Below are 16,850 nucleotides of genomic sequence, written 5' to 3'. Positions count from 1 at the left end.
CTGGGAATTTGTTTTGGGTGTGGGGGTACCGGGGATTGAACTCAAGAGCACTCGACCACTGAGCTACATCCCAGCCCTATGTTGTATTTTATTCAGACACAGGGTCTCACAGATTTGCCTAGTGCCTTGCCGTTGCTGAGGCCGGCTTTGAACTTGGGATCCCCCTGCCTTGACCTCCTGAGCCAATAGGATCACAGGCCTGTGCCACTGTGCCCAGAAATAGCTAGGAATTTTATCCAGGGGATTTGACCACCTAAGTCATGCAGCAGTGGTGGGGATTTGGGTGGTGATTAGCAGCCCACACAGTCTTGGTGCTCCTGAAATCTCGTGGGTATCTGCTTAGTGCGACAAATTCACAGCTTTGGACACACTTCCATACTTTCCATGTAGCAAGACTATTTGTAAAAATACAGAGTTTTCTATTTCTTAACTTTAGAGACTTTCATTAAGTATTAGAGCTGGAAAGAACCAATATGAGTCACATGTGTTCTTTTAAGAGTTGGTGTAGATGGTATCCCTTGCAGTCTGTGGACTCAGAGAAGGTGACAGAAGTTCCTGGGGTGGCCCGGTGACGTGGAATGGGCTATTTATTGTCTGAGAATGTCACTGATTTGGTAGAGATGTGTTTTTGTGCTCAGGTTGTTTATGTAGCTGGTGTTCATCTGGGGCTCTGTTCCGTTTGTTAATTGTGAAGGTTGTTGAGCATTTGTTTAGTACCAACAAAGATTTGTAGAAATCCAGCATTCCAGCCTTAGTAGGGACAAGATATTTGGTATAAAAGATGTTTCCAGACATTAATCCAAGATACATAAAAGAAGGGCAAAGTGTCTCTGGGAGGGAAAATTTCAAATTAATGGATCAATTTTTTAAGTTTATTATTCTGTTTTGGCAGAATACTGGTGTATTTCTGAATATAAATGAAGTAAAGTTGTAATTAAGACGTTTGCAACATGCGGTGGAAGATATAAAATTTTAGTTTGCCAATTGATAATAAAACGAGAACAACTTGAGAAGACTTTGATGACAGTCATTTAGACCTTCCTGTTCTTGCTGCACGAAGAGGACCAGGCCAAGGCATTTTTGAATAAGTACACAAAGTTTTATTTAATCTATTATTATGCCGGAAGAGGGTACTAGAACTTTTCCTAGTCGTGTTTCTGCCCTTCAGTAACTTAGGGGCTTGGTTTGGATTTCATCACCATCTAAAGGGATTTCTATTTTCATCACAAAACTGTGGAAGACAAGAGCTTCATTGGGCTTAAACTTCAGAATTGGCTGGAGTTACCTGAAGCGCCTGCTGATGGGGTGGCCGTTGTGAACATTGATTGAAACATGTTAGGAGCAGGGCCAATTTTCATAAGAAGAGAGGGTGTGGAAAAGGGTTATTTAAATGACTAGAAAATGGTATTTCCTTTTTGACTTTTGCTTCATCCAGGACTTCAACGCCTCCTCCCAGCTGGTCAGGTTCTTTGAATGTGGCATTTAAGTCTTGAATTGTTGTCGGTCAGCAAATGGACAACAGCAAATGTTCAGCCATCTTTCTGGTGTCAAGCCCAGCAAACTGGCAAATTCCACGAACACGCCAAATGCATGAATAAGTTCGCATGAGCCCAGTATGCAGAAAGGGAACAGCAGCTGCCGGCCGTGTCCTGAAGGACAGAAATGCCCCTCATCTTCTGATCTGTTCTTGCCCCCGATTGGGAAATGCTAGCTGTGAGATTTATAAATTCAGGGCTCTGGAATAACACGGAGTCTCTTTGAACTTCTTTAGCGGCTTGTTATACAAAAGGACAAAGATACAGAGACATGTTTAGGCTTCCCTGCCTGGCTCTCGAGTCATTAACATTTTTGGTCGGTGGTGGGCGAAACCTGTGTATATTCTACTGACACAAAACACTCACCAGTAACCCACAATGATTTTCGGCTGAAAGCTCACACTGATACCTTGAAGGCAAGGCTAGCACTGGGCCGTTTTTCAGTCTGAGCTTCACGAAACCTAAACAATACCCTTAGGGCCATGTAAAAAGTCTCCTCTCTGCTCCCACACACCACCAACCCTTCTCATTCCTCCCCCAAACTTTATCATCTGGGTGTTAGAAATACGGTTTTATGCTCTGGAAGATGGTGATTTTCTGGTTGAGTGTCTGTGGTTTATTGTTTGGTGCCGAAGTGGACCCAGGAAACACATCCTGGGTCAACGGTGGACCCAGCCTCTGTATAGCAGCCAAGTGGCAGGTAGGAGGGCCTCGTGACCTAGTCGTCCTTTAACTGCTCTGGAGCAAAAAGAGTTGGTGAACCACGCTGTCTATAAATCTTCGGTGCTTCCATTGTGTCGGGAGAACATTTCCAGGGACATTTTATTTAGACGGAAAAATGAAACCCGAATCTCACGCCACCATTTATAGAACCCACAAGCTCTACCTAGGCTGTCATTTTGGCTGCAGGCTGGGGGCCCCCTTTCTGGTGCCTTCTGTGTGGTGGGCACACGGTGTCCGAGGGCTGCGTTTCAAGAGCAGGACAGAGTCAAGGAGGTGACTTACTGACGTTTTGCTGACTGCACTCTTGCCCTCCTATGCCTTTATGGATCTCGCTGTTTTAATGATGCTCAGTTCCTCTTGGCCCTGCTTGGGGCAAGCCTCACAGTTCCAGGACAGTTCCGCGCCTACATAATGGCTCAGTAAACATGTCTGCCGCGACGCTGGCTGCTCTCTGTCAGCTGGAGTCCTATTTTTTGACTGTGTGTATGAATCAGAGTGCACTTAACAAGTGAGCTGACTAACTGCCGTTAAATGAGGCGTCCTTATTTTGGTTTATGTCCTGCCCCAATTTTAAACTTTTAAGTTGAGATCTAGCACTTAACTACCACTTTTAACTCTCTGCCTTTTAATTTTGAATACCAAATATGGTAGAGTTATTCAGGTGGCCAAGTACACTTTTTCTGACCTTGACTGTGGTTGACTGCTATTACATTAAAAGAAAAGAAAAAAATAAAGCATGTATTTGCTGTTTTAGGGAGCATAAGCCCTTGAGATTTCCCAAGGATCATTTTTAAAGTCTGACAAGCAGCTGCCTGACATCTCCATTTTTAGCTAAAAGGCGTCTTCCCTCTGTCGGCTTGTGAGTGCATCAGGGGTGCCGTGCAGGGGTAGGTGGCCATGGGTTAATCTGTGGACACTCTGTATCTGACAGACACTGGCATCTGTGGTTCATGTTGCATTGTTCTTTAGGTCTAGAAATGACATTCTCCCAACCCCAATGAGAGTCAGGGGGAGTGTTTACCCAGAAGGCCTCCTTCCATTTGATCAGTTTTAAAGCTGGAGGTGAAATAAAAATGTGATTAAAAATGTAGATAGAGCAACCACAAAGTCATTCCTGCCCCTGGTAGGGTCAAAGTGACCCCAGGCACTCGGGTTTCGTGGAGGAGTGGCCATCGAGGTTATCTCTGTGCGTTTTAGTGTGGATGCTTTTTATGAGCCGGCCTGGGCTTTGTCTGTGTGAGCATCCCATCCAGGCTAAAGTGCGGTCAGTAGTGTTCCCACAGCACATCCCCCAGGTCCACGGAGATGCTTTTGTTTTAATATAAGGATGATACAGTCTGGGTGAGAGAGTCTCGTGCTGAAAGTTGAGCAGACCACAGCTCATTCCCATGCAGTCAGAGAGCTTTTGGCCTTACCACGGAGGACGGGCAATCTTATTAGAAAGCCCTTTAAAATCAATAAGATAAATAAATAAATAATGCAAACTTAAAAGGGTGGTCGCATTGAGTTCATTCTTTTACAGAAAAAAAAATCTATTTTCACTTACCTTACTCTATTTAAATGTGCCACGCTGGTTCTTATTTAGAGGAGACTTCTGGCTCTCTATCCTATGTATATATGCACAGCTGTCAAAAATACTTGTTGTTCTTTGTCTTGCAAATCCCCGCCCTTGGCCAGCTCAGAGGCTGATCTTTGGGTAACCATCTCACTGAAGGCAGAGTAGAACCTTCTGTCCATCTGGCCTGATCCTAGCTCAGACAGCATCATTTCTTCCCCTAGTGTGTGAGTTTTCGTCCCAAAAGTTTGAATGATGTAAAACACACGTCAAGGAGTCAAATGTAAAAAGTTAAGTCTCGCGGTGTAAAGGTTGACAAGAGCCTGCAGGAGGGGTTTCCTATCATCTGGTCTTGTTCTGTTGGCATGTGCCTGGCAGGAGCAGGGTGGGGCGCTTGCTTGCCTCTATAGCTAGAGATCTATGCTTACGGTCACTGAGCAGGTGCTTCTGCGACAGGTTCTCCCAAGGCCAGTGGAAGCGGTGGCATCCTGTACTGCATGGGACAATCCATACCGACTTGTACCGTTCACACCAACCTGGAAGCAATTTGCATTCTTTTGTAATTGGAGTAAAAGAAGGCTCTTTGATGATTGAAAACCCCCCTTTCCTCTTTCTGTTCCAGATGTAGTGAATGGGTGCCTCGTCTTAGAAGATAGGGTAACCTCAAATATTTTTTCTCCAGTGTTGATGGCATGTTTTAATTCCTTCCTGCTTCTCTGTAAAGTTAGATGAGCTCTTGATTATAGTTAGGTAGCATCTTAAAACATATGGTGGGTCATGTGTCTACCCTCAAGAGTTTGAGAGGATGGTCAGCTAGCTTAACCATAGGACCAATGGTCCTAACTAAAGTCATGCCCGAGTGGGTGAATACGACGTCGATGTTTAGCTTTAGAAAAGCTTAGAAATTGTACTGAGTCCTGGAATCGGTTTGGAAAGCTTTGCTCTATAAAATCTGCCTTTAACATGGCTGATGACCCTTAATTAGAATGACACACTTGCCGGAGTGATGGCTGTCAGGGAAGAGCCAGCCCTGGTTTGCCGCAGTTTGTTAATTTTCGTGTATCCAGATGCCCTTCTTTTGGCATGGTCCTTCTCAGTACCTGTCATCTCTGCTCTTTGCAGGTGTGAATCATGGTGATGTGTGCAGGCTGGTGATTTACTGCCTTGGAGGGCATGCCTGGGTATGATTAAGGGATATAAGTGCACCACTCCAAGATTTACTTCCTTCCTGTTCCAGCAGGGTTACCTGAGGGAGTGAGTAATGGGATAATTTATAACACCACAAGCCTTCGTCAAGAGCCCACTAGTCAAAACAGGAAGATAAAACTTGGGTTTCAAATGGAAGAACACAACTCTTGATACTGTCTGGACATACCTCTTAATTGCAAGCAGAAGAGTCTTCTGAATTTCCCTTTTTATTTTCTCCAGGAGATGTCTGTTGACAGGTTAGTGTCTCCATCCTGGTCAAAGCCGGGGACACTCTGATGGTGTTTACAGCTCTCCTCCTGCTTTTTGTTTCTTGAGGTTCTTGGGTTGTTGGAAAACTTAGTGGCCTAATTATTGAACCAGAATTCTTTTTATAAAGTCAAAGAATTATTGTCATTTGGAGTGTGATGACAAATTCAGCAACATGTTTTGAGGGATGGAGTGTACTTGCCATACTGGCCTCTGTTTCTTGGACTCCTTCATTTACACAAACTTCAGTTTTGAGTTGATGCAATTGGGGGGATGGATAAAGAGTTTGTTCTTGGGCTGGGGTGCAGCTCAGGAATAGAGTATGTGCTTAGCATACACAAGACCCTGGGTTTGGTCCCTAGCACCTCTCCCACCCTCACAAAACACTCTAGACTTTCTTTCCTGTGTATTTAGCAGGCCTTGGCGAGGGCAAGATCTGGGGATTCTTTTCATAATGCAGAAGCACTCTAGGAGAGTTGCGTAGGGCATTTGAAAATGTTCAGGTGGTTTGTTTCATTACCAGTGGCTCTAGATACAGGCTTCTGTGCTTTTTCTTTTCTTTTTTTTTACTTTGAAAAAATTCCAGATCTGGCATCTAGAAACAAAAATTATCCCACGGTTAAAAGGACATCACCACTTTGGAGCTGCTCATTATTTGGAGTGTCACAGGAGGGTCTTCTGACTCGTGGTGTTGAGAACATTAGATTCATGCACATGGACTGCCACAAGCAATATTTTTAATGCTAAAAGTATTAATTTCACCTTTCACTTTGGAATGCCTTAGCAGTCAGCAGTCAACTACTTCTATTAGAGGTTGTAAAGATAAAATGGGAACAGGTCCAAGCGCTTCCTTTCTCCCATCTGCCCTAGGTGACTAAAGCAGTCCCATAAATAACCAGTGCCCTTTTGAACTGACCTTCAGGTTCATGAGATGTAAATATCCACGGCCTTGACATTTATTTATTTATTTATTTTGGTATGCCGTTTGGGAGGCAGGATATCTCTGGATAACAGAAAGCAGGTGAATGGGTGGGTAGACAGCCCCAGGCTTTCCCTGAGCCCAACATCCCAAGGGAGGCTGGCCAGAGCCCCAATTCAAGGAGAAAATGTCTCATGGGCAAAGTTCAAGTCCTTACCATGTATTTATAGCCAACTCTTTCAGGATTGGATGCTGTTAGTCGGGCCTTTGTAATAAGATGTAGGGCAAATAATAGGTGAGGCTCCCTACCTTTTGCAGACATATGCTTTACCACTGAGCTATGCCCACTCCCTCTCCCTTTTGAAATTAAGGATCCTGTACTACTTCCGGGAAGCAGAGTTCTCAAGTTCAGACTCTACGCTGACCGCTTACTAGCAATGTGATCTTTGGCAAATTATTTTACCTCTCTGCCTCAATTTCCTCAACTGGAAATGAGGATGATAATAAGTTATCTTTGATGGCCTTTTCTTTTTTGTTTTTCAGGAATTAAATAAGAGCTATCCAGTTGTGGTGAGCCTCTGAGTAGAGATTTCTTGCACATATACCTGACAAGCTGTGCCCGTGAGAATGATCTCCAAAGCTGGTAAGAAACCTACAGCTTAAGAAAATCTTCTGTTCGGAGGTTCACACTCTTGGAGTGGATGTTCAGCTACATGAAAATCATGTTTCTGAATTAAAAAAAAAAGAAAACAACAAAATAGCACTGATTTTGCAAAAATGGTTTAACAATTTTATTTCGCTACTGGTTGTAATTTTTCTGGTTTTATGTGTGTGCTAGAGAAGGGAATATTACTGTGTTCACTTCATTGTGTTGTCAAGCGTTATTGGTAGTCCTAATTTATATATCCGTGGTGCTACAGAACTACCCCCTGCAGAGATGATTATAGCACTTGAGGGGGTGGAATCGCTGCACTCTGTTTTGGGTGCTTTTCTCACTAAGAGGCATGGGCACCAGGAGATGGTACTTGCCCATCTGTCTGTCGAAGCATTTGTATGTATATTACCTGAGCACTTAGGCACACCACCGAGAGAGGGGATTGAAGACCGACCGAGGGGGAAAGGGAAAATTTGAAAATAAATTAACATGATGGAAATAACAAGAGTCTCCTCGCGAGGAATACCCAAACTATTCTTGAAAGCAGACTTAATAGCCAGTAGCAAACCCATTCACTATTGTTTTTTAGAAACAGAATCCAATCCACACAGTTGAGACTGAAGTGCGCATCTGGAAGGTTTCCAGGGAAGTCCAGCAACACCCACTTGCAGGTCTCAAATTCAAGGGGGAAGAATCCATTTTAGAGAGTGGCTTCTTGCATTGATTGTGAGCTGTCAATATTGGACCGGTGGATCCTGAGACATTAACTGATTAAATTCCTCCAGGCTGGGCCGTCACGCTGTGGCCCCCTCTGCTCTGAGCTTCCTTCCCAGTTTGTGAGTCGACACAGGAGACTTCACAGAGAGGAGTGGAAAAGCCAAGCAGCCCGCTTTGGCATCAGTGTGGTCTTCCCTAACGAGAACCTGGGGAAAGAAGCTGGGTTCCATTGAAATATTATTTATTGATTACTTGTGTTTTATAGCATCTAATAAATTGTCCATTCCCTTAAAAACACCCTGTCTGCCCAATTTGCCTTTTCCAATCACAAAAGATACAAAAATACCCGGCCTGACGCCATGGGATGATGTCGGGTCCCTTTTCACGTCGCCGGGCACGTCGCCGGGCTCCTCACCAGCTCTGTCCCCATGTGCTTGTGAGCACTCACACTTTTCAGTTCCACTAGGGGTTGAGAGGTGGGTTCTCCCACCTGCAGTTGCCTTGATCTTTTTTCCAAAGGTGGGCCCTGCACCCACACGGGTGTGCTTCTCAGAGCTCACACCGGGTGCTGGGAGTGGAGTCAGCCCTTCTGGAGTCCGTGTTTTGCTCTGTATCTGAATCCCTGTGGGTTAATGACCTTGTGAGAATTTGGGTGGTCAAGGTCTTCAGGGCGTAGCTTCATTTTATGGGTGCAGAAACTTAGACCCAGAAAAGCAGAGAGATGTGCTCGATATCATTCAGCTAACAAAGGCAGGGCAATGCATCCACGCCTTGGAACTGTAGCTTCCCCTCTCAGGCACACTGATAGAGATATCCTGTAGAGAACTGGGGTGCACTGCAATTAGTGGGTTACAGTAGGTTGATGGATAGATGAAAGAAAGAAGAAAGTAAAGTTAGAACAAGGAATCGAGGCTTGGGATGGGGCTTGTTTGAGGTTGTATTAGAGAGATACCCTTTGGTCAGGAAGCAGGAATATTCTTTCTCTGATATAAGAGAAACGGAAGAGATTAAAAGCATGACAAAGATCAGATCCTTTTTAGTAGCTGTTTACTTTCTATTGAAATCAGGGAACAATGAATATTTATGCATCGTCAGGTAATTTAGGGTAATGGAGTGTGGACAATTTTTGATTGTACCTTCGTGTCTCCTGTGGTCTGTGCTACCTTTTGTTTTGCTAAAAATGGGCTAAAAGAGAAAGCAAGTAAAGCACTTTGCAGATCTGATAACCTCAGAGATCTCGGGAGAAACCTCTGGCTGGCGTCCCAGGGTGAGATCACACCGTCTGGTATGAGCTGGATTTATGCTGGGGTGTCAACCAAAACGCAAGACATGCTGTCGCGATTCCTGAGCAGCCCTTGAGTGGGGGGAAAGAGCAGCCCTGGGTCAGCTGGAGGCTTCCTGTTGCTGTGCAGAAGCACAGCCCGCCCATCCACGGCACATGCATCTTTTCCAGTTGGCGGTTTTAAATTCAAGGGGAAAGATGACTTTTCATGGTTACGGTATTAGGTATTAGGGGTCGGGCCTTATCTCTGCTCATTCATACTTTTGAATCCAGACATGTTTGAACCTGTCTGCAGGTCTGGTGTTTTATGTTCCACAAGTTTCTTTTTATGACTGCCCAAGGACCTTTGGAAAGACCTCATTTTTATGGGATGACACAGTTGGACAGGAGATATGCAAAAGGTAAGTAGCCGTCGCTTTTTCCTATAGCATCGAAACAAAAAGTGCCAGGGCTGAAGTCCCAGCTGCTCAGGAGGCTGAGGTGGGAGGATCACTTGAAGCCAGGAGTTCAAGACCAGCCTGGGCAATGTAGCCAGATGTATCTCAATGAAACAAAAGAAAAACAATGAAAAAATCCATGCATGTGCATGCAGACACATATGCATGTATATATGTATATGTCAACTGTATGTGTATGGAATTACGTTCATGATAACAATTAGTGTTTATTGAGTGCTTACTGTGTGCTATGGATTGCTCTAAGAGCCTTCCCAGTCTTACAGCGTCTCTGTGGAGTTCATACTGTTAGCCCATTTACTAGACAAGGAACCGAGGAACAGAGAAGTAAAAAGAGCCGCGTACAGTCTCAGAGAGCTCACAACGGGATTAGAAGGTTCATACTCCATGCACTGACCTGAAAAGCCAATGCCACTAGCAACCTGCATCTGTGAATGTCACACCTCCTAGTGCTTGCCTGAAGGGGTCCCCGGTCAAATGGAGCAGTGCCGACATAAACCAGGCTTTAATAGGTGTTAAGGCGGAGATAGATCCAGGGCAGCAGTTAGACAACTCCCTGGATGGCTTTCCAGGTCAACTCCTCCTGGAGTCATGTTGGAAACCCAAGAAGACTGCAGTGTATTAAGAATAAAAGCAAAAAGCTCAAGAGAACTGACTCACAGAGGAGGTGTGGCATGTGGAGTCTGTAGGTGACGTCATCAGTACTGCCTCGGGTGGGGTTGGTGGCAGCAGGAGAAGGCAGCCCAGGCAACTGAGGAGGGTTCCATCTTGGTGTCTTGGCAGCTGATTGAACACCTTGGGGGTTAGCAGCTGGGACGTGCGTTCTCAGTGGCAGATGTCACTGGATGGACCCAGGTCGGAGGAGAGGCACTGGCAGAGGCCATGCAATGGCTGAGAAGCTGGCTTATGAGCTTGTGTGTCCTCTCCCGGGGAGTCTGTGGCATTCACTCATGGTGGTGGAGAAGGAGCCTGCTCACTGTTAGGGACACAGAAGACGCCTAGCAACCTAATTTTGTACTTACGTTTGACATGTTTTTGTGGGGACATGAATTTCACGAAGTGTCCTTTAGCAGATGCGTGTTCTGGCCTCAACCCTCCTCTTTGTAAAATGGGGCTGGGCTGGTCAATAGACTTTACCTCGTTGGGCCCTTCTGACGTTTCAGTAGGCTAATAGAAATGAAGAGCTACCAGTAGTTCCTGTAGCCATCCGCTCAGGGCCAGCTCTGAGCATACTGATGAAGAAGAAATAACTGCCCTTGGTGATTGAGGTTAAGTCATTCCAGGCATACGCCACTCTGCTAGAATCCAGGGCGAGGCTTTTGGCCTCACAGAGGTCTTGGCCTCGTGCCTGGCTGGAGAAATTAGATGGACCCAGTTGCAGACGTGATTCTTGATGTCTAACTCCTGTCCACTGCACTTGTCCAGCTCCAGGGTCCCCCATACTAGCTGTTTGTGTCCCCGTTCTCTGGGGACAACCTAGAGATCCAGGTTAAGCCTTATTCTGTCTTTATGTACCTGCAGAAGCCACCATCATCGGTTCAGGACCCCTCGATCTGCCTGTCCCCTCTGCAGTGTCCCTCCTATTGCTGCCCGGACCCTCCTTCTGTTGCCCACTGCATTGCCATGTCACCTTCTCCATATCTCCGGGATGTCGGTTTACCTGTGTATTTTGTTACTGGGTTGTAAATTTTTTAGACATTTTTTACAAATTTTCCTATCTCAGATTCTCTATAGCTGGGTGTATTGAATGAGCACTTTTCTAACTCTGCTGTAAGCTCTCTGAGATGGTCTATACCCGCTTTTCTGAACCTCAGTTTGCTGGCCTGTGCAATAGGTTACTTAATGTGCAGATAATGCTGTGAGTGGCGCACAGTAGCCCCTCACTAGATGTTGCTGTGAGGAACCTGACCTTCAGGTACGCACATCAGTGCCAGCTAGCTATTTTGGTCATGTGAAGATAACAGCAGTAGTGACTTATAGGCTTCCTTCTTCCTGAGCCCTGACCTCCCTTATCTGTGAACATACTCTTCTTCCACTTCTCTCAGACAGCTTCCCTGGGGCCATTTACCTCCCACTAAAAAGCAAATGTGTCCAGTCTCCAGGGCTGGATATTGATTCCATCCAGTCCAGAGAGAATATGCTAATCACCTTGGCTAAGTGCTTTTTGGTCAAAGGTGTAAAAGCCCGATTCCATTTGGGGGAAAAAAAAAAGTTGAAATTTCTGTCTTAAAATTTGTGATTGTGGAATTTACCTCTCGAAAGGCAATCGTATCTCAAATTTAACGATAAGCCATTTGCAGTGGACTGAGCATGAATTTTTCATGGCCCGTTTGGTTGAAAGAAGTACAGCAAGGTCTAGATTTTTGTAGCATGGTATTTAATTTTGTTACATTCAATTTGATTGCCAAGAAAATAGTGCGAAATCCTTTTTCCTGGTATTTCAGTGGCTTGTTTCTGGTTCGTGTTTAAAGCTATCCATTTTCAAGAAGCAAAGATTGTTGTAAAGAACCGTACTTAAGATTGTCAGCTGCCTCAGTTTCTTCGTGAGTGAGTATGACCCTGGCCACCTGCACACAGCTCTGGAGTGTTTGCAGGATTGGCTCTGAGTCTGTAAAGTGCTTTGAATTTCTTGGATGAAAGGTCCCTGTAAGCACAGGTCTTAAGGAGGTATTATTCGTGGGCTTTCTTGACTGCTGCACAGCCTGTTTGGCAAGATCGCTAATGCACTTCTGGGTTTAGAGTTGTAAAGAGGTACATTCAGAAGCCTCAGGCCTCATCTTGTGAGGTTCCTGGGGTCTATGCTGCTGCTTGCTCGCCTCTAGCATGGATTCCGTCCACCGCACAGGATCTGCAAGTGTGCACACGCAGGGCGACTGTTTAGACAGCCATCTCCTGCGCTGGGCTGCCGTGGTATTGGGGAACAGCACAGATGCTAGGCAGAGGGTGGACCCTGAGTTGCCGTGGTATTGGGGAACAGCATAGATGCTAGGCAGAGGGTGGACCCTGGCCTCCCGTCTGGGAGCCTCCATGGTTGCTATAATTATGCGCCGGGGGAGAATGTGCAAGCACTTTGTACATGGTCACATTGAGGGAGGGATTTGCCTCCTCACTGATACCTACATTGTGAAGAACTGGACTTGGGTTCTGGGTCTTCTGGTCCTCAGTCAAGTCAGCTGGCCACCCTGAGCCTTTCTTGGTCTTCCTCCCAGGCCACTATGCAGCTAAGGTTTGTATGGCCCAGGGAATGTAATGGATACCCAAGTACTCTATATTAAAATATTTGGAAGTTATTAATCAAACTAAAGAACTTCCCAAGAAACCATGCTCAGAAGTTCTACACTGACAACCACCTTTTTAAGGAACGTGAAGGCCAAATTTGAATTTTGGGTTTTCAGCCTCTCAGAGCCTGGCTGGGGGATGTGGGGAGAGACCCCATCCACCCCAGGGTGGAGACAGTGCCTGGGGGCGGGTGCCTTCTCAGGCCTGATGAGCCAGCTCAGGCTGTTGGGACAGGAACTGCAGGGTTCCAGTATCTGGCAGGAGACCTCCCAGGGGACTTTGGGGTTCTGGCACACATGTGCCTTTGGTCCTTGTAGCCCTTCCTATGTGGGCAAAATCAAGGCAGGGTCGAGGTGTCTCTTGCCCAGGTCTTGGTGATATTGCAAACAGGGTTGGAGAAATCATCATAAAAGGCACAATTGTGCTATTATAGATTGTTACTATCACATATATGAAAAGAAGTTTCCTTAACGGAAAACTTCAGGTTGGCCTTAGTCACATCCACGTTCAGCAGGGGCGAACAGGAGAGCATTTTCTGTAAATAGGTTGATACATTCTTTCCCTATCTCTCGGGTCTGGCCCAGTGTTCTGTCGTTACACATTTAATTCATTAGTTCTGAAACACAAAGTCAATCAACATTTATTGACTATTTCTTTCCTACGCATTATTTGCGTTATCCCAGGGATGTCCGCAGTCACAGTAAGCAAACATGCAATTTCCTATCTTCATGTAACTAACACTCGGGTAGAAGGAAACAGAAAATAAAAGGATAAATAAGCAATGTAGTTCCCATGAAGATGGCTTCCTCCTCACAGGTGTGCCGAGTCTGCAGGCAGGGGCCAGACACTCCGCCCCAACAGAGACGAAGGTTGGAGTGTACTCACAGAGCAGGAGGGCGGCTGTCCTGGGGGTGAGGCCTGGGGCTTTCTGTGGGGCACTGTTAGGATACTCAGGCACTCATGGAGGAGATTCTCCTGTTTGTTGGAACTGTGCCCTGGAATTTTCCTTCCCCCCATCGAACGTTCATCCCGTCTCTGCTCGACGTATAAAGACGTTGCCCTCGGCTCTAAGAGAAGTGGAACGAGAACTTTTATCGGTTGCAGGAGATGCTAGGGTATATGTGAAAGCCTTAGAGGTCCACTGTTCTCACGGCGGCCCTGCCCGCCTGGGTCCCTGACCTGAAGGGGCTCTGCCCTCTTCTCCCCTGCTCTTTCAGTGGGCGGGAGAGATCCTGCCCGAACCCTGTGCAGCACCCTGGAACGCTGCCCTGGGGATTTAGCCTGCTTCTCCAGTGGGGACTTCTGCATCAAGTGGGCCGTCGTATAGTTATCTCGGCTATTGGAAGGCTGCTGAGCAGAAGGCTGCTCGCTCAATCTGGATGTCAACTTGTAAGATTTAACAAAGGAAAAGACACCTCCTTCTTTTCCTCTCTTCCCTAGACTCAAATTGCTTTTTGGAAACCTCTGGTTAGGATGAATGCCTGTTATTTGATCTGCTACACAAGGGCCTGGCTTCCTGGTTCAGGGTGTGTAAACAGCTCCCTGAAGGGATGAGCCTGCCTCTTTACGCCCTGTGGTGCCTGGGTCTTGGATTTCGACAATTAGAAATGAAACAGCTGTAAAGGGAAGGATAGCAAACTGTGGTCAGTCTTAATTCTGATAAAGTGGAGCCTCTGGCCCTGTGGGTGAGGCGCTGGCCCGTGTGGACTGTGTAGTTTTGATAATGAACTCCCCACCTTGGTGCGTCCCTGTGAAGAGGGTTACTCCAGCCTTCAGGTAGATACAGGTGAATTTTTGCCGCTGAGCTGCAGAGATGGCCAACTTCTGTTAGAGAAGAGACGCAGGAGGTGGTCGAGGACTGAGGAGAAAGAGGACTGGTCAACCCAATTTTGTGATTTTTTTTTTTAAAATAAAAATTGTGGTTTTAAAAGACTTAAAGCAGTGTGCGTTGGGCCTTGTTTGTAAGGAGCTATCCAGTCCTGCCAGCTGCTCAGCAGATCTGGCTCCGAGCTGTAAGAGGAGTGGGCTGTTTTTCTGAGCTCTAGCCGTCCTCCCAGGTTTTAAGTTCAGTGATTAAATAAAAATAAAAAGACTAATGAAGGGGAGCTGCCGTGTTTCTGAACCCTAGTTATATATGATAATTCCTAGGGCTTTTAATTTTATTTTTATTTTTTCAAATCCCATTCCTGAATCCCATCACTATTCTAGTTTAGTTTATTCTAGTGTGGACTTGGGATGTATGCTTTTTATAAAATCTCTCCAAAGATTCTTCTGATTCACAGCAAGAATTGAGAAGCACGGGTGGGCTATCAGGGACTCTAAAATGGGTAGGGTCGTACGAGTCTGCGAATTCAGGAACCCTGAAGTATTCTGTCCCGAGAAAAGTGGTTGTGTGCAGAAATTTAAAAACCATAACTTCAAGGTGTCCACGAACCACCTGTATTTAACAGTCTTGGATTAACAAGTGCCTGATCCGAAAGCCCCCACTGTCTTTGTGAACTTTGACTAACTGAACATGTCACGCCACACAGGACACAATTGCAGCGAATACTGATGTGTGTCTGGTAGGAAATTCCATTGAGGGTGGGAGGCACAGGTATCTGTGTTGAAATAGGGGATTTTGAGGGTGGGGGCTCGGCCTTATTTACCAAGATTTGACCTTTCTGATAGGTGTCTTGACTTCGCAGGAATGCAGAGTTAGGGATCCTAATATTTGCCACCAGGTAATATTTATTTAGTGATGTGAGAACCCTGGGCATTAGTTGACTGCAAGTGTGATCATTAACAGGACCCAGGGAAATGCTACCAGAAATAATGGCACCTTTGTTATCACGGTGATTATTTTTTTTTTCCTCCTCACCAATGGAACGAGGGAAAAGTGATATTTGTTATCACATCAGGCAGGGAATTTACAAATGATAAAGAGTTAGAGAGGCTGCATTCTTTCCAGTATCTGACTCCTCTGGTCACAAGTATCTTTCTCAGTGGAAAGATAAAAACACTTGACCGGGGCCGTAAATTTGCTCTGTCTTCTCACCAAGGCCTTCGGAAGTCTTGAACAGCCTTGACCGCCTCCACTCCTGCTTTTATTGAAAGGATGCTTATTATGTGCTGATAGTTTAAGGAGGGCTGAGGACAAACAGCAGAGACACCAGCACAGTTTCCCTAGAAGAGAAGGCTCAAGCGAATACTTGGTGGTGTGGTGGCGGAAACTGCCAATCCCCTCTCGCCCCACAGTTCACACCAGAGCCTTGTGCGTAGAACAACACCTTAATTGGTTTGGCCAAGAGTGAGTATTAAAGGCAAACAATTAAAAAGAGCTCGAGTTTCCCATTTTTATGATTGATAACCACATTTCTGCTTTCCATCAATCACCCTCGCTTCAGTTGCTGCTGGAGGGTCGCCATTTGGCCTCCCCCTGGTCAGGATGGGAGGCCTCAGTGGTGGAGATGCAGTGGTTCTGAAGGGCTTAGCTACTTTGGAAGTGCCTACGTGTTCCTTGATGGCACCCTCTGGGACTTGCAGATGGGGTTCTCCTGTGTATGTATGGGACCAGCTTTTGAAATGGCAGAACCAGTTAGGCCGTTTGTCATCGCACTCTGCACAGTGGGAGTGTTGTTCCCGTAGGTCATTAGCAAGGCTGCAGACCTGTCGGGGAGGGTCCTGGGGGACTGGGCCTTCTCATCCCTGTCCTTAGCTTCCTGTTGCACTGTAGCTGACCTGAGACTGGTACCTGAAATGACACCATCATGGGGCTGGGGAGCACACTTTACTTTTCTCAGTAGATCTGTACTAAACTATCTTTGCCTTTTCAGAAAGCAGAACTAGGAGACTGTGTGCCTGCTTTGCATACCCTACAGGTATGTCTGGCTGTTTCTGATGAGTGAGGTATTGTCCTCTGGTTACCTGCTTGCAAGACAGGGTCTGTTGACACGATATGCATTTCAATCATCTTTATTACACAGCAGTCTGAAAACCCTTTAGGGCAAGTCAGGAAAGTTCCCCACCCCACAACCTCTGCGTCCCTAAGACAGGCAAAGAAGACACCAGCAGTTCATATTTCTGAATTTTTAGAGATTTCTCTAGTGATAATGAAAGGCCTCACCAAATAGTCAAGCATTTCATTTGAATTGCACGTTAGGTGAGGGGAGCCAAAGTCCCCAGGTGTTGTTCTTCCTCTCTGAGTACATCAATCTTGCTGCCACAGAGGTGCCCCTGGGACGGCTTTGAGGGATGAAAGAATGAGGTAGCCTTAGGATTTGGGCCTCCTGCCCT

General features: G+C 46.0%; 1 long non-coding RNA gene across 12 annotated transcripts in view; it reads left to right on the top strand.

Moving 5' to 3' along the window:
• The window catches only part of LOC124097927 (uncharacterized), a 291,392-nt gene that overhangs the window by 170,280 nt on the left and 104,262 nt on the right, over positions 1–16,850 (top strand). For 10 of the 12 annotated variants that reach the window (XR_009227522.1, XR_009227520.1, XR_006853409.2 and 7 more), the window contains one exon: positions 6,731–6,830. This is a non-coding gene — a long non-coding RNA (uncharacterized LOC124097927). Of the gene's footprint in view, positions 1–6,730; positions 6,831–9,136; positions 9,243–16,850 lie in introns of all 12 variants that reach the window. The other 2 variants (XR_006853408.2, XR_009227521.1) reach the window with 1 other exon arrangement.

This window comes from Marmota monax, unplaced genomic scaffold (genome assembly GCF_021218885.2).
Source record: "Marmota monax isolate L192 unplaced genomic scaffold, Marmota_monax_Labrador192_F-V1.1 WCK01_AAM20220418_F8-fsc00141, whole genome shotgun sequence".
Classification (NCBI taxonomy): Eukaryota; Metazoa; Chordata; class Mammalia; order Rodentia; family Sciuridae; genus Marmota; species Marmota monax.
The sequence above is the reverse complement of the archived record's forward strand: the minus strand, read 5'-3'. Positions and strand labels throughout refer to the sequence as shown.